Source organism: Silene latifolia, chromosome 6 (assembly GCF_048544455.1).
Source record: "Silene latifolia isolate original U9 population chromosome 6, ASM4854445v1, whole genome shotgun sequence".
NCBI classification, from domain to species: Eukaryota; Viridiplantae; Streptophyta; class Magnoliopsida; order Caryophyllales; family Caryophyllaceae; genus Silene; species Silene latifolia.
Window position 1 is genome coordinate 48,864,076 of NC_133531.1, and position 14,740 is coordinate 48,878,815.

Here is a 14,740-nt window from a genome sequence, read left to right on the forward strand (position 1 = left end):
AATTCTAATTGCCTTATTACACACTCCTTAAAGATATAGGAAATACTTCCCTAAAACATAATAGGTAAACTGAATTTAGGAAACTAGTAAACTTTCCTAAAACCGAATAAGCTACTAATTAGGAAAGTAGAACTTCTAACATAAATAGGAAATAAATAACTTATACTAATTCAATTAAAATATGACTTCTTTTAGGAATGAAGTCTCGACACCTCTTCCTTGGGCGCCAAGTAACCGAGTAAACAGCTACTAAGACTGCTTCTTCTGCGCATATAACTGAACAGTCACGAAGACTGTTCATTTCGACCAGTTCTGGCATCATTTTCGTATCAGTTACGACGTTTTAATGAAGATTTGAATCAAAAATCGAAATGATATCGTATATGAATTGTGGTAAAGAAATAGAACAATATGATAACGGAATAGTGGAAAACTTAACATTTATCGTTATAATAATACTTGTAAACAAGTATAGCATTTACATAGTGACCTCTACCCAACTATGATACATGATTCCAAGATCCAAATTCATATCAACTTGGGCACGGTAGGGCCGATTCATCCCTCATCAATATAACTCGGTGGATTAACTCTTTAATCGATTCTACTTTTAGAACTCTTGGTCGATAAAATTACATTAATATTTATCTTTAGCCTGGAACACATGCGACTACGGACACGAATACTTCCGTTGAGCTCAATCCAAATTTCGAATAAATGTGTCCATGATCCAAATCCACATCAACTTGGGCACGGTAGGGCCGATTCATCCCTTATCAACATGAATTCGGTGGATAGACATTTATCACCCACTTCCCCTACGTAACAAGGTTTGTACCCCGGTAGGGCCGAGCGCACTCCCTCATGAAATATGTTTTCATGGTTTCTACTTTTTGGTAAGGCTAAGTCTCATTTGTTTATTTTAGCGAGAGGTCATGTCAATTTATTATCTATCACGTTTTAAGTGAACTAAAGCGGTGAACTACGATAATTGTAATTGACACGGTCGATATACTCGATTTAATGATAATGCATGTTTTAGTTATGGCGATTTAGCGATGCATGCAACATATAAATAAAATGCAAAGCATAAATTAGATCCTAGTATGGCCTTCCTAAAAATAGTAAATCTAATAAACTATTACATATTCGAAAACCAACTCCATTGGTCCCTTGAACTTCGGTTTTGGCACGCATCTCGAGGTAACACCATCTTTAATGGATCGCCTTCTTAAGTGGCACCGACTTCAAGGATCTCCGGAATAAATAAATTACATAACAAATTACATAATTTCCTATTATACATTTGTAATAAAAATAAAAATAAATCTATTAAATTACAAAACGGTGATACGAGATCACAATAAATTACAACCGAATCGATATTCCCATACATTTCGGGTAATATCAATTAAAACTAAGGCCATACTATGTAAAATTACATAATTCAAAATTACATAAAATAAAATTATGACAATCATAAATAAAATGCAGCATTATAATATGTATGAACATGCCCAATTTTATGCTAAATCGCCTTTAAGGAGCCAATATCGTATATTAATCGGTTTTTACGGATTTGCGTGATTCAACATTTTAAAATCACAATAATTACATAAAGTCATATTTATGTACTAGTTAATTATCCTAATCATCTTAGGACTCAAAATTAGTCTTCACTAACTTATTGACAATAATTAACTTATATTTCTTAAAATTGTTCATAAATGGACTCAAAATTACAATGTAAAGTCATAAACTTCAAATAAATCATAAAAAATTCAAATAAATTTGAAATTTGAAATTTAAACTCATGAACATTCTGGAAAAATACCATGACACTCATAATGTTCAAAAACTTAGGTTAAAAATTTCGAAATTTATCGAGAAAAACAATGTTGCGGTTTATCGGATTTATCAAATATAACCATAAAAATATGAGAAAATTATTTTTATCAACTTTTCAATTTTAGATCTGAAATAAGAGATAAAATGCAACATGTGACGTTTTTCCTTAGTCATGAAGTATGTTTTAGCAATTTTTACTAATTAAAGTCACTATTTATGTGATTTTTCATCAAAAATTCATAAATCATGCATAAAGACTTCATTATAGCCAAAAATTTTACACACATCTTGTAAAATTGCATGTGACAACATACTAAATTTCCATGACCAGATTCGAAATATAACTCATATTAACCTATTTTCTAATTTAAATTCGAATTAAACATGAAAAATCCCTATTTCGAGCATAAGAACTCATAAAATCATGAAAATTTACAGGTCATGAAAATATAATATATGTGAAAACATATCCAAAAACCACCTGAAAAATCGAAGTTTAGCTATTTTTCGTCCAAAAATGACATTTTTATCATAAAAATCACATTTTAATGCCATTATTATATCAAGTGAACAATAAAATCCATAAATTAAACCAAAATATCCTAAAACATTTTAGGACCAGAAACTTTAACATGCATAATAAATTTTGTGATATATCATAATAAACACAAATTTATAAGTTTGGTTTGTTAATCTTATAACTCGGAAAAACAATAACCGATTTGCATGCAAACAACCTAAGTCTCATGATACCGCTTGTTAGAAATTATTAATCTCATTAATTTAAATATTCATATATGAATCAACTTATTTAGTCATAAAATAAATTCTAGATCTTATGCATGCAAACATGAACAAAAGTAGAGAAGAAATCATTATTCTTACTATATGATTTCGGTTTTATGGGCACAAGTAAGATCTCCTTCTTACTAGTTCTTGAGCTACAATGAATATAAGGATGATCCTCCAAAAATCCCAAAGTAGAGATTCTCCTCTTGATTGCACCCAAGATTATCCCTTATCCCCACTAAATAATATTAGCTAGATATTAGTTTAGTAGTTTACCTTAAAATTGATTACTAACACTCATATATTACACTAATAATTTTAGTAATCTTTTATGAACAATTTGAATAAAAAATCTCATGTTTTGATGAAGATTAAAGAGAGAAGAGAGAATAATTCATGAACTTTTTGCATGTGATATTAGAATGAAAAATAAGAGAAATAATTCTCTTCATTATGGAGGGTTCACGGTTGGAGTATCAAAAATAGGGCATCTACTTTTCACTTTTTGTCTTCACAAGAAAATAGATGTGTAAGAGTAGGTGTAAGGCTAGTTGTAGGTAGGCATCATCATGCCATTTTATCAAATAAAATAAAACAACCAAAACCCACTAACACTCCTTCCATATTTCGGTCCATCTACATAAAATGGACTACCATTTTATTTTGTCAATTTGTCATTTGTCACACAATATGTCACATGTAGTATGATACATGTTATTAATTAATTTAATGCATATTTATCACATAAATATCACTTTATAAATTAATTAAATTACATACAACAAATTGACTAGTAATACTTGATCACATAAATAAAATGGGTCATATAATTATAATTCACAACATCTTGTAATTATAATTAACCATTTATTCTTATCTTTATTCTTTCACAAACAATAAACAATTTTAGTAATAAAGTATTTTAATTACTAAAATAAATCTTATTTAATCCCATTACAATAAGATATCAATATTCTCTCTCGCAAATTGAATTGTTCAATTTTAAGGAATTGATTAACTTGTATCGTCATACAATTAATCAACTTTACGGATAAGGGCATCATCCTTTAGGTGTGACCTTAAGGGATCAACAGACCACCACCGTCCCACGACAGTAACGTCAACTTTACGGATAAGGGCATCATCCTTTAGGTGTGACCTTAAGGAATCATCCCTTACGTATTCTTAAAAATGAGATTTAAATATGTGATCATCATGATCGACAATTGTGATCGCATTATTGTCGGAGGACACATATTCCAACAGAATCCCGACCCGTAACGGGTTGACCGTTGGGTCAAGGCAATGTATCTTCCTTAAAACTGATAATGTCAAATAGGTATTGACTTATAAAATTTTAAGGAAAGATATGTATATATAGGAATACCACGTCATCGCCTTGAACCATATGCCACGTCATCACATCAAAGTGTGTGCCACACCATCACTTTCACCATATTACGTCAATCCGTATTCTACGTCAGCACTTCTATGTCATCATTTCAGGGGACATGCCACGTCATCACCTGAAGTGTGTGCCACGCCATTACTTTCACCGTTTTACATCGAACCGCATTCCATGTTGGCACTGCCATGTCATCACCTCGATCACATGCCACGTCATCATTGTCATCTTATTTGAGTCTCACTCTCATACTTACCGAGTTAGTGAGGGTAATGATGATGATGACGAGGTGGTGATGGCGAGAATGGTGACAATTAAGTTGACTAACACGAGCAAGATGAGAAAAAAACGTATAAATGGTAGGAATTACGATCTAAAAGAAGTTTTAAAAAATGACAGAAAAAGATGTTGCTCGACCTGTTTTTTTACACGAAACCTGTATCGAACCGTTCGTATAACGGTGTGATATTGAAAATATTAAGCAAAAAAAATTTAATCTTGCTAATATCATATATTAAACTAGATAATAATAAAAATTTAAGAATAATTATGCGTTTATAAGTAGAATTAAAGAAAACGAATTTTTTTAAAAAGGCGTTAATATGACCCGTTCTAACCCTAAACTCAACCCGAAACCCGTATAAACCCGTATTTTCCAAACCCGAAATAGACCCGACCCGTATTTTACCCGAACCCGAAATGACCGAACCCGTAACCCGCCTGTTTGACCCGTTTGATAGGTCTAATCCAAACCCATTACCAGACGTACTTTCAAACCTTTTTCTGGGGTTAGGATTGGAGAAAACCCAAGACCTGCAACCCAAAAAACACCAGACAAACGAAAGAGTCATATGAATCCTAAAACAAACCCACTTGTGACTGATGGGAAGATTAAATGCTTCCAATGTCAAGGGTATGGCCATTATAGGAAGGATTGTCCTTCTAAGAGAGCCTTGATAGCAATGGAGGTAGAACAATGGGAGAGGGAAGGTTTGGTTCAATATGAGGAAGATGAGACCCTGATGTTGGAAGAAGGGGAGGCTGAGGAGGAACTAGAACAGGAGCAAGTTGTGGCCCACCCTGATATAGGTCGCAGCTTGGTCTTAAGGAGAGTTATGCATTCCCAACACACACCTTTGGAAGCTGATCAAAGGTCCCTGATATTCAGAACTATATGCACAGTTCAGGGAAGGGTTTGTAACCTGATCAAAAATGGGGGAAGATGTACAAATGTAGCATCAAATGCCATGGTTAACATGTTAGAAATCTATATCTAATTACTTAACATATTCATATATGTGATGATTTAATTTAGTCATAAAATTAAACATTGATCTTATGCATGCAAACAATAATAAAAATAAGGAAGAAATCATCAACCCTTACATTGATATTTCGGATTTTGGGCACAAGTGAGTTCTCCTACTCACTTGTTCTTGAGCTTTCCAAATATTGGATGAACAAGGATTCAAGTGTAGAATCCCTCCCAAGGATTAATACCCAAGGTAATCTCTTAATAAAATTAATATTATTATTACTAGAACAATATTAATTTGAATAAAATTGACCCAAAAATCTTTATTTTGTTCTCTTATTTCGGTTAAGAGAGGGAGAGGAAGGAAGAAGATTTTTTTTTCTCTAAAACTCTTATTTTAGATAGTTGAATGAATAATAATACACTACCTCTTTGTGTAGTATATTAGGTTTAATTATAGAGAAAACCCCTTTGGTCTTATCTATAAGGAAACCGGGTAGGGGGAGGGTAAAGGGGCCAATGCATGAGCAAGGTTGTCTTCACAAGAGCAAGTAGGTTTGCATGGCTAGGCTTTAGGTAAAATAATTGTGTTTTCCACTTAATAAATCAACACAATATTTATCCTAAATCACCCACTATTTCGGTCCAAATGGGATAAAATGGATTCCATTTTATTTTGTCAATTTGTCACATGTTATAAGACATGTAAAATTGTCATGTATTTTTAACATATTAAAAATCAACGCATTAATAAAAATACGTCATATACAAAATCGACTTAGTAATTCATAATTACTTGTACCAAAATAATTTACCAATTATAAATCACAACATCTTATATTTATAATAAATTATTCATTCAAATGCAATTGTTTCCTTAAACAATAATTTCATCTAAGCAATAAAACAATTCGATCACTTAGACCGTATCTTATTTAATCAAATTATAATGAGATACGTAAATATTAATTCCAAAATCGTCCGTCAATTTTAAGTAATTTAATTAACCCGTATCGTCATACGATCAATTAAATAATCAATTAAGAGTGTTACCCTTTAGGTATGACCTAAGGGGATCAACTGATCACCACCGTCGCACGACAGTAATATCAAACTCTAGTCAGCCGATCTTACCGATATGTGTGGACCAGTTGACAGTAAAATATTACTTCCCAATTGTATCCTTTAAAATAAGATTTAAACATGTGATCATCATGATCGACAGTTGTGATCGCATTATTGTCGGAGGACACATATTCCCACAATCTCCCACATGTCCTCGACAAGTGTGCGTCACCAATTCTTTTATCCTATTACTATCTCCCACTCAATGCAAGGTGTCTTTCAGGTCATACTTGCAAGTGATCATATCGAGCGTGGCCACGCATTTCCAGTTCATTACTCCTCGAGTGGCCCTGAGATATTGTTATAACCCTGACTAGGGGTGGACAATTCCTATCGCACTCATTCCCTTCGACTAGCCACAGCCATCATAACCCAAAATATGCCCATTTGACCCCATTTACGAAGGTCGTAGTAACACAAATCAAAGTTAATCTGAAACTGTGCCATCTTAGGCGAATAGTCTTTAGTCAAAAGAATCGACTCATTAGAATACTATAGTAGCTCTCACCACGACCAGGCTATATAAATTTGCTAGAACTCTATAAGCGGTCATAAAGCCCGACAAAGTGTTCCTAACAGTCTGCCTATGTGATCGACTAGTCATTCTCATATGACTCTATGGCACTTGAACTTGCCATCAATCACATCACACTCTAGTCACTTCGAGACGTCACCTCATACAAGTGACTATGGGCAAATACTATGTTAATCCGCGTTCACTTTAACGGGGTTCAATTGTCTCCACAACCTGTTTGGATGTAACAATGTATAAAGAAAAGATAAAAGACAAATGTGATTATGAACATGAACAAAAACAACACTTTTATTTCATTTCAGAATCTAACAAAAACTTGGTACACGTTTAAGTCCCATGGACGCAACATGTCCATCATGCTTGGCCTGCGATAAAGGCTTAGTGAGCGGATCGGCTATGTTGTCATCCGTCCCAACCTTACAAATCGCAATTTCCTTTCTTTCAATGAAATCTCTTATTACATGATATTTTCTAAGTACATGTCTAGATCTATTACTAGACTTTGGCTCTTTAGCTTGGAAGATCGTCCCACTATTATCACAATAGAGAGTGATGGGATCATTGGCGGTAGGTACTACTCTTAGACCTTCCGTGAATTGCCTGATCCACACAACTTCCTTGGCGACTTCCGATCCGCAATGTACTCACCTCCGTTGTTGAATCGCATGATCCAGACTTCCTTGAAGCTTCTCCAGCTAACGGCACCACCATTGAGCATGAAAACGAAACCAGCTTGTGATTTCATGTCATCTCTATCCATTTGAAAACTCGAGTCCGTGTATCCATAAACATGTCGCTCGGTGTCTCCTCCAAACACTAAGATAGAATCCTTAGTTCTTCTCAAGTACTTAAGGATGTTCTTGACGGCTATCCAGTGACTCTCACCTGGATTTCCTTGATATCTACTCGTCATGCTCAAGGCATACGAGACATCAGGACGTGTGCATATCATGGCGTACATGATTGATCCAACAGCGGAAGCATAAGGGATCATCTTCATGCGTTCAACATCATGGGGTTCGGAGGGAGATTGAGTCTTGCTCAATATAGTCCCAGTTACCATAGGTACTGGAGTGTAATGTCCAAGGGTTTAGACGATTTCAACAATCAAACCAGCAAACCAAAGACAGTTTCTCAGGAATGCAATAAACTTGTGCTAATTAATAAAATTATGAATTGACCTCCTAAAATCATGAAACTTGGCAGTAATTTACTTTGATATAAGAACTAAATCTGAGCAAAACTCCAGGATTTTTAGAGGACTCAAAGTATTTTTAAGACTCAATCGAACGACCGACAGACACAAAGGATGGTAATTGAGACAGATTACGGGATTTGACTGAAAGGAGGGAACTTGGATATAATTATCAACTATAAAACCCACAGAATTCTCACAGGGAATTAAGCTAACAATTTGGGGTGTTAGAGTTAAGAGATTCCATGATTAACACGGGAAAGACTCAATGAAACAGACAAACAAAGCTAAACTAACCACGGATCTCTCACCACGGGAAAGTTTATACTCTACTAACAGGTACTTAATCAATAACCACAGTCTAAGCACAGGTTATTATCAAGCCTGACTCTAATCTACAGACTAAGCACAAGATTAAGAGTTTTAAGTTTGAGAGAAATCTCAGGTTTCATTCATAAATCAGCTGTGTTACAACAGTCTGAGTTGTGGTCCTTATATAGGCCTTTTTTAGGTTACAAACTTGAAAGGAAACTACATCCAAGGGTCAGGATCTCTTCTCACATGCTGGTAAGAGTCCAAGTACAATATTACAACGGTTTAAAAGCTCTTAATTGTAAACTGGAATGAAAACAAAAGAGAAATGCGGTGATAGTGACAAAGTTGTGGTCCTTTCTTTGCATTGCTGGCTTTTCTGTTGAATGTAGGCACTTGAGGACGAAATGATTGAGTCCTTGGCATTGAAATTGGCTCTAGGTGGTATCTGGTATATGGGAAGACAAGCCAAAAGTTCTTTGCGTGCTTTTTCCTCATGGTTTAGCCAGAAATGGAAAGGTTGCTTTTGTTGTTTGTCATTTCTTTCGATTCTGTCCAGACTTGGATTTCTAGGACTTGCATTGTGATTTTCCCTTGGACCCCTAGGACTTTTCTGAGCCTAATTCAGTGACCAACCAGCTGGCCATGGTGGCAGCTGGTGGTTGGGCTTGTACTCATACTTATTGGCCACTAAACTTAGCTCAGCTTGACTGGTTTCTGAGATGGGTGTGGTGTTGCTTTGGACTGTCTGCTGAGCTGAGGTGCCCTGGTCAGTGGCTCCTGCTGCAGGTACCAAACCCCTTTTTGATTTGTCCATGCTGAACCGTCGAAGAATCTTATCAACATAAGACTCTTGACTTAGTGCCAATATCCTCTTGGATCTATCTCTATGGATCTGGATACCTAATATGCGTTGTGCCTCTCCTAAATCCTTAAGAGTCTCCAAAAAGCCTTGAAGAATTTGCAAGAAGCCGATTCCAAATTGCAGCCTAGACGAGAACGAGTCATTGACGAGTTCAACGTAAGTGAACTACCCGAGTTCACAGGAGGAACGGATCCCGAGGCTTATCTCGAATGGGAGAGACAAATTGAACGAGTGTTTGATTTCAAGGGTCTGGATGACGCGAAATGCTGCAAGTACGCTATTCGAAGACTTAGTGGAGAGGCTTCACTATGGTACGAGAGTTTGAAAGCAAGGCGTGCTCGCGCTAGAAAAAAGAAATTATCATCTTGGAATTCTCTTAAACACAAATTGCGCAAGAGATATGTTCCAGCAACTTATAGGCCCGCGACTTATCGTAAGATCGCCAATCTTAACCAAGGGAGCCTTCGTGTCTCTGAATACATCGACGAGTTTGATAATCTCACTCTAATGAGGGAATTGGAAGAGAGTGAACAATTAAAGATGGTTGAAGCACAAGGAAAAGTTAAATTGCCAACAATTTATGATGAGTTGTTTGATGAGGAGGAACGATTGAGTGATGCGTTCAATTTCGAAGAAAGAGAAAAGGACGAGATTATAGAACCATTGAGTGACGATGATCAAATTAAAGATGTGATTGAAGATGACATATTTGCCAACCTGGATGAACCTCATGCGGGAGGTACTTCTTTATTTGATCCAAATCTACCAATTGTTTTTGATGAAGAATTGGAAGAAGTTTATGACGAAACTCACATGGGAGAAAGTGATCATACGAGTTATGATGATGCAACTCAAGACAATCCTAATCTTGTGCCAATCTCGGATGAGGAAATCAAGGATGTTTTCTCCGAGGAACTATCCGCTGGTTTACCATCTATTAGAGGGATCGAACGCCAAATTGATCTCATTCCCAAAGCGTCGTTACCAAACAAAGCGGCCTATCGATGCAATCCAATGGAAACAAAAGAGTTGCAACGACAAATGGAGGAGCTAATGAATCGAGGCTATGTTCATGAAAACCTGATTCCATGTGCCGTCCCTACTCTACTTATCCCAAAGAAGGATGGGACGTGGCAAATGTGCATTGATAGTCAAGCCATGACCAACGTAACTATCAAATATCGTTTTCCTACCCCAAGGCTTAACGACATGCTTGATGAGTTACATGGGTCCGAGATCTTTTCTAAGATCGACTTGAGGAGTGGTTATCTCCAGATGCGAATGAGAGAAAGGGATAGGTGGAAAACCGCGTTCAAGAATAGACATGGGTTATACGAGTGGGCCGTCATGCCATTCGGATTAACCAATGCTCCGAGTAATTTTATGCGACTCATGAACGAGGTACTCAAACCTTTCTTGAGCAGATTTGTTGTCGTCTATTTGGATGACATTTTGGGGTACAATCGAACTGAGAAAGAACATTCCCTACACCTTCGAGAGGTGTGACATATTTCGAGGGCATAAACTCTATGAAAAGAAGGAGAAGTGGTCGTTGTGGGTCGAGAGTGTCATCTTTCTCGACTATATGGTATCTAAAGACGGGGTTTCGGCGGATCAAATCAAAATTGAAGCAATCAAGTCATGGCCTACTCCTAAGACCACCACGGAGGTCCGATCATTTCATGGACTCGAATCATTCTATCGGAGGTTCAGTCGGGACTTTAGTACCATTACTAGTCCTATCACCAAGTGTACGAAAAGGGAAACCTTCGTATGGACCCCGGCTGCTCAAGGGGCGTTCGAGACGATTATTCAAAAGCTTTGCGAGGCACATTTATTGGCACTCCCAATTTCACTCAACCATTCGAGATGGAATGTGCCGCAAGCGGTGTTGGAATTGGAACCGTACTAATACAAGGAAAACGACCCAGCGTTTATTTCTCCGAGAGATTGAATGGAGCCAGGCTCAATTACTCGACGTACGACAAAGAATTTTATGCTATCGTGAGAGCTCTTCAACATTGGAGTCACTACCTTTGGCCGAGTCATTTCATCCTCCACTCGGACCATGAATCACTGAAGCACATCAATGGACGACAAAAGTTAAATCCACGGCATGCCAAGTGGGTGGAGTTCCTACAATCCTTTAACTTTTCATCAAAGTGTAAACGTGGCAAGAGTAATGTGGTGGCCGATGCTCTCTCACGACGGTACTCATTATTGAACGTGCTCGATGTCCGATCACTTGGATTTGAGGCATTGAAGGATTACTACAAGCATGATTCCGACTTTGGAGAAACCTTCGAGATTTGCAAGTCCGGAACTCATGATGAGTTCGTTAGTCCACGTGGTTTCCTCTTCAAGGATAGTAGACTTTGTGTTCCAAAACTTCCAACTCGGGAGCCCCTTATTCAAGAAGCTCATGAAGGTGGACTTGGAGGACACTTCGGGGTAAACAAAACTGTAGATATTCTCAAAGAGCATTTTCATTGGCCCCAACTGCAAAGAGACGTGCAAGAGGTGATACGAAGGTGGGAACCGTATCAAGTCAAAGAACCGTATCAATCACCAATTGACAAATACATTGATGAGAAGCTACATGGTGGGAACTCTAATTTCTTATTGAGGTCAATTTTCATGGAAGCTCATGATGATCTTGTTGCTTCGAGCAACCATTATTTGGATTTTGGTAGAATTGTGTATGGAAGGTGGTGGGAAGGAAATCCCAAGAAAGTAAAGCACAAGCAAAGATGGCACAAAATGGTTGTGATTGACAATACTCATTACAAATTCAAATCATTGGAGAGGGATAAATATGAAGACTACATTGAAGATGATGAGCTGAAGAAGAGATCAACGGGGTGCGTAAACTACTTCATGTTCTTAATCAAGTTTGAATCTAACTTCCAGATTTGTTTTGATCCCGGTGGCATCAAAGATTCGACTACGTGTTCGGGTTTGTTCGGGTTTATAACATTCATCTTTGATCCCGGCATACTGAGGCAAGAATTGAGGACAATTCTTTTTTTTAAGGGAGAGAATTTGATGCGTATGGCGGGACGATTAATAAACGACCTGATGCGAATATCGACCACATGGAAGAAGTTGTGCTTAATTTAGAGGACCAAGCAAAACCAAGCCCAAATAATGCACTATTCACACACAAAAATTGGATGGGCTCAAATAAAAGAATGAAAGTATGTGCAATCGAGACTCAAGACCCGTGGGAACGCTGCAACCGTGTGAGAACAAGAGGAATGCCGTGTGGGAACAAGAGAAAAGGGAGGAAGGTGGCGGCACCAAGGGGAGAGGAATCTCATTTTATATTTTTGCATTTTCAACCTAGTTTGAATAAAAGTTGACAAAAAGGTCTAGGTTGTAAGTTCTATGTATTCATTCATCCTAGAACTTACAAACTAGCATTTAATGCTTGCTTGGAGGCCAAGGTTTTTTATCCTATATAAGGACCTAACCTCCTCATTTGTAATCATCCAAGAATTAAGAAAACCTTTTAGAGAGAGAAACTTGTGTTTCAATCTTTTTCAAAGAGTCGATGCTTTCGAGTCTTGCCTTGAACTAAGGACGTGCTCCGCAGTTTAAGTTGAATTACTTGACGCGTTTTCGAGTAATTCCCCATTGTTATCGCTATAGGTCTAGTGATAGCAAATATCCCATTGGTTCGATCTCTTCACAAGAAATCGAAGCAAATATCCTTTTATTCTTGCACAACATAAACACAAAACCAAAATAAAAGACTTCCGCTTCGCCAATATCACGCCAAGTGACACGAACTGGTCGGGTTGCACCTAGTGCATTCGGATCTTCCGTCTCACTTGATTTCACAATTAAGTCTTCCGCTCCGTATACGCTTCAATTCACTTGGGTCACTTGATTTGAGTTTCTTTGATTGAATGTTATAGATATCATTAGTCGGATTTGAGGTTTCTAAAATGTAAATACCATTAATGGAAGAAGCTTGGCCTATAACCAAGTCGTTCCTCGAAATAGTACAACGATTGTTCTTTATGACAAAACAAAATCCGTCCATGTCTAACATAGCGATAGAAATAATGTTTTTAGAGAGTGTAGGCACATAAAAACAATTATGTAAATACAACTCAAATCCATTAGGCAAAGCTAATACATAAGTTCCTTTGGATTCAGCCGCTACTCGAGCTCCATTTCCAAGGCGTAGATCCACATCTCCTTTGCTAAGCCTCTTCACGTCTCTTAAACCCTGTAAATGATTACAAAGGCGAGAACCACAACCGGTATCCAGTACCCATGTCGTAGTGTAAGTATAATTTATATCAATAACATAAATTTCCCTAGGAATTTTACCTTTTGGAACGATGATTCCTTTCCTTATATTTCGCAAATATACGGGACAATTCCTAAGCCAATGTCCCATGCCATAGCAATAATGGCACTCATCATCAACTTGCTTGAAGTTTTTCCCTTTCTTTCCCTTCTTCTTGAACCTTTTGCCCTTTGAAGCAAGAACTTGATTGCTTGAGCTCCCACTAGTTTTGGCATCTTTATCTTCCAAGGATAAAGATCCTATAGATTTTATGAGGCGGTCTTCCTGAGACTGACTCACAAGAGATCTTGTAGGAGGTTTAGAAGAAGTGATGAAGTTTAGGTTTCCATCCGAACCAATCCCAAAATGAAGTTCTCTAGTAGTGTCGAAATCATTGTTGGAGCAAACGTCGTTAAAAACATTGTGACAAGACTCAATAGTTATCTGAAGAGAATTCAGCCGAGCATTCCTCTTTTGAACCCGGTTTTGGACCTTGCACAAGATTGAGGTCTAACATGAATTCCGTCTAAGAAGTCGTGCCTTTTTCCAGCATGGGACTATTCCTTGGTGAGTTTAGGACATTTTTGTGTAGGAACTTGTATCCCAAAGCTTTTCCCATCAAGAGTTTGCCAAGCTTTAAAAACCGTGCGCAACAAGGACCATGGCTGGAGCATGCTTAGTTTTTGTGCATTATGTCGCTATCAACATTCCTCTTTTGATCAAACATAGCTCAAGGGCCCTTAGGAGAGTATTTGCAGCATTGCCAAAGTCTTCCAAGTGAGTCCAAGTGTGCATAAACAAGACTTGAGCTAGTAAACAAGGGATTGTTGTACTATTAGTTTACTTTCTATCTTTTATGCTTTATGTCCTTTTCTTTTCTGAATTCTTGTAAGGCATGGGCTGCCGTGTTTTGTGGCTATTAGCAGCTCTTTTTGTGGCCTTAGGATGCTATCTTAGATGAAGGGAGGAGATTGTCTTGCTTGTCCTATAAAAGCAAACACAACCCTTAGACAAAATCAGATTATTTTGAATGAAAAAACCCTAAGAAGCAACCTGCTTTCTTTCTTCTTTATCTTTGCTTTGTGCTTGATAAAACTCCCTTGCTTAGTGC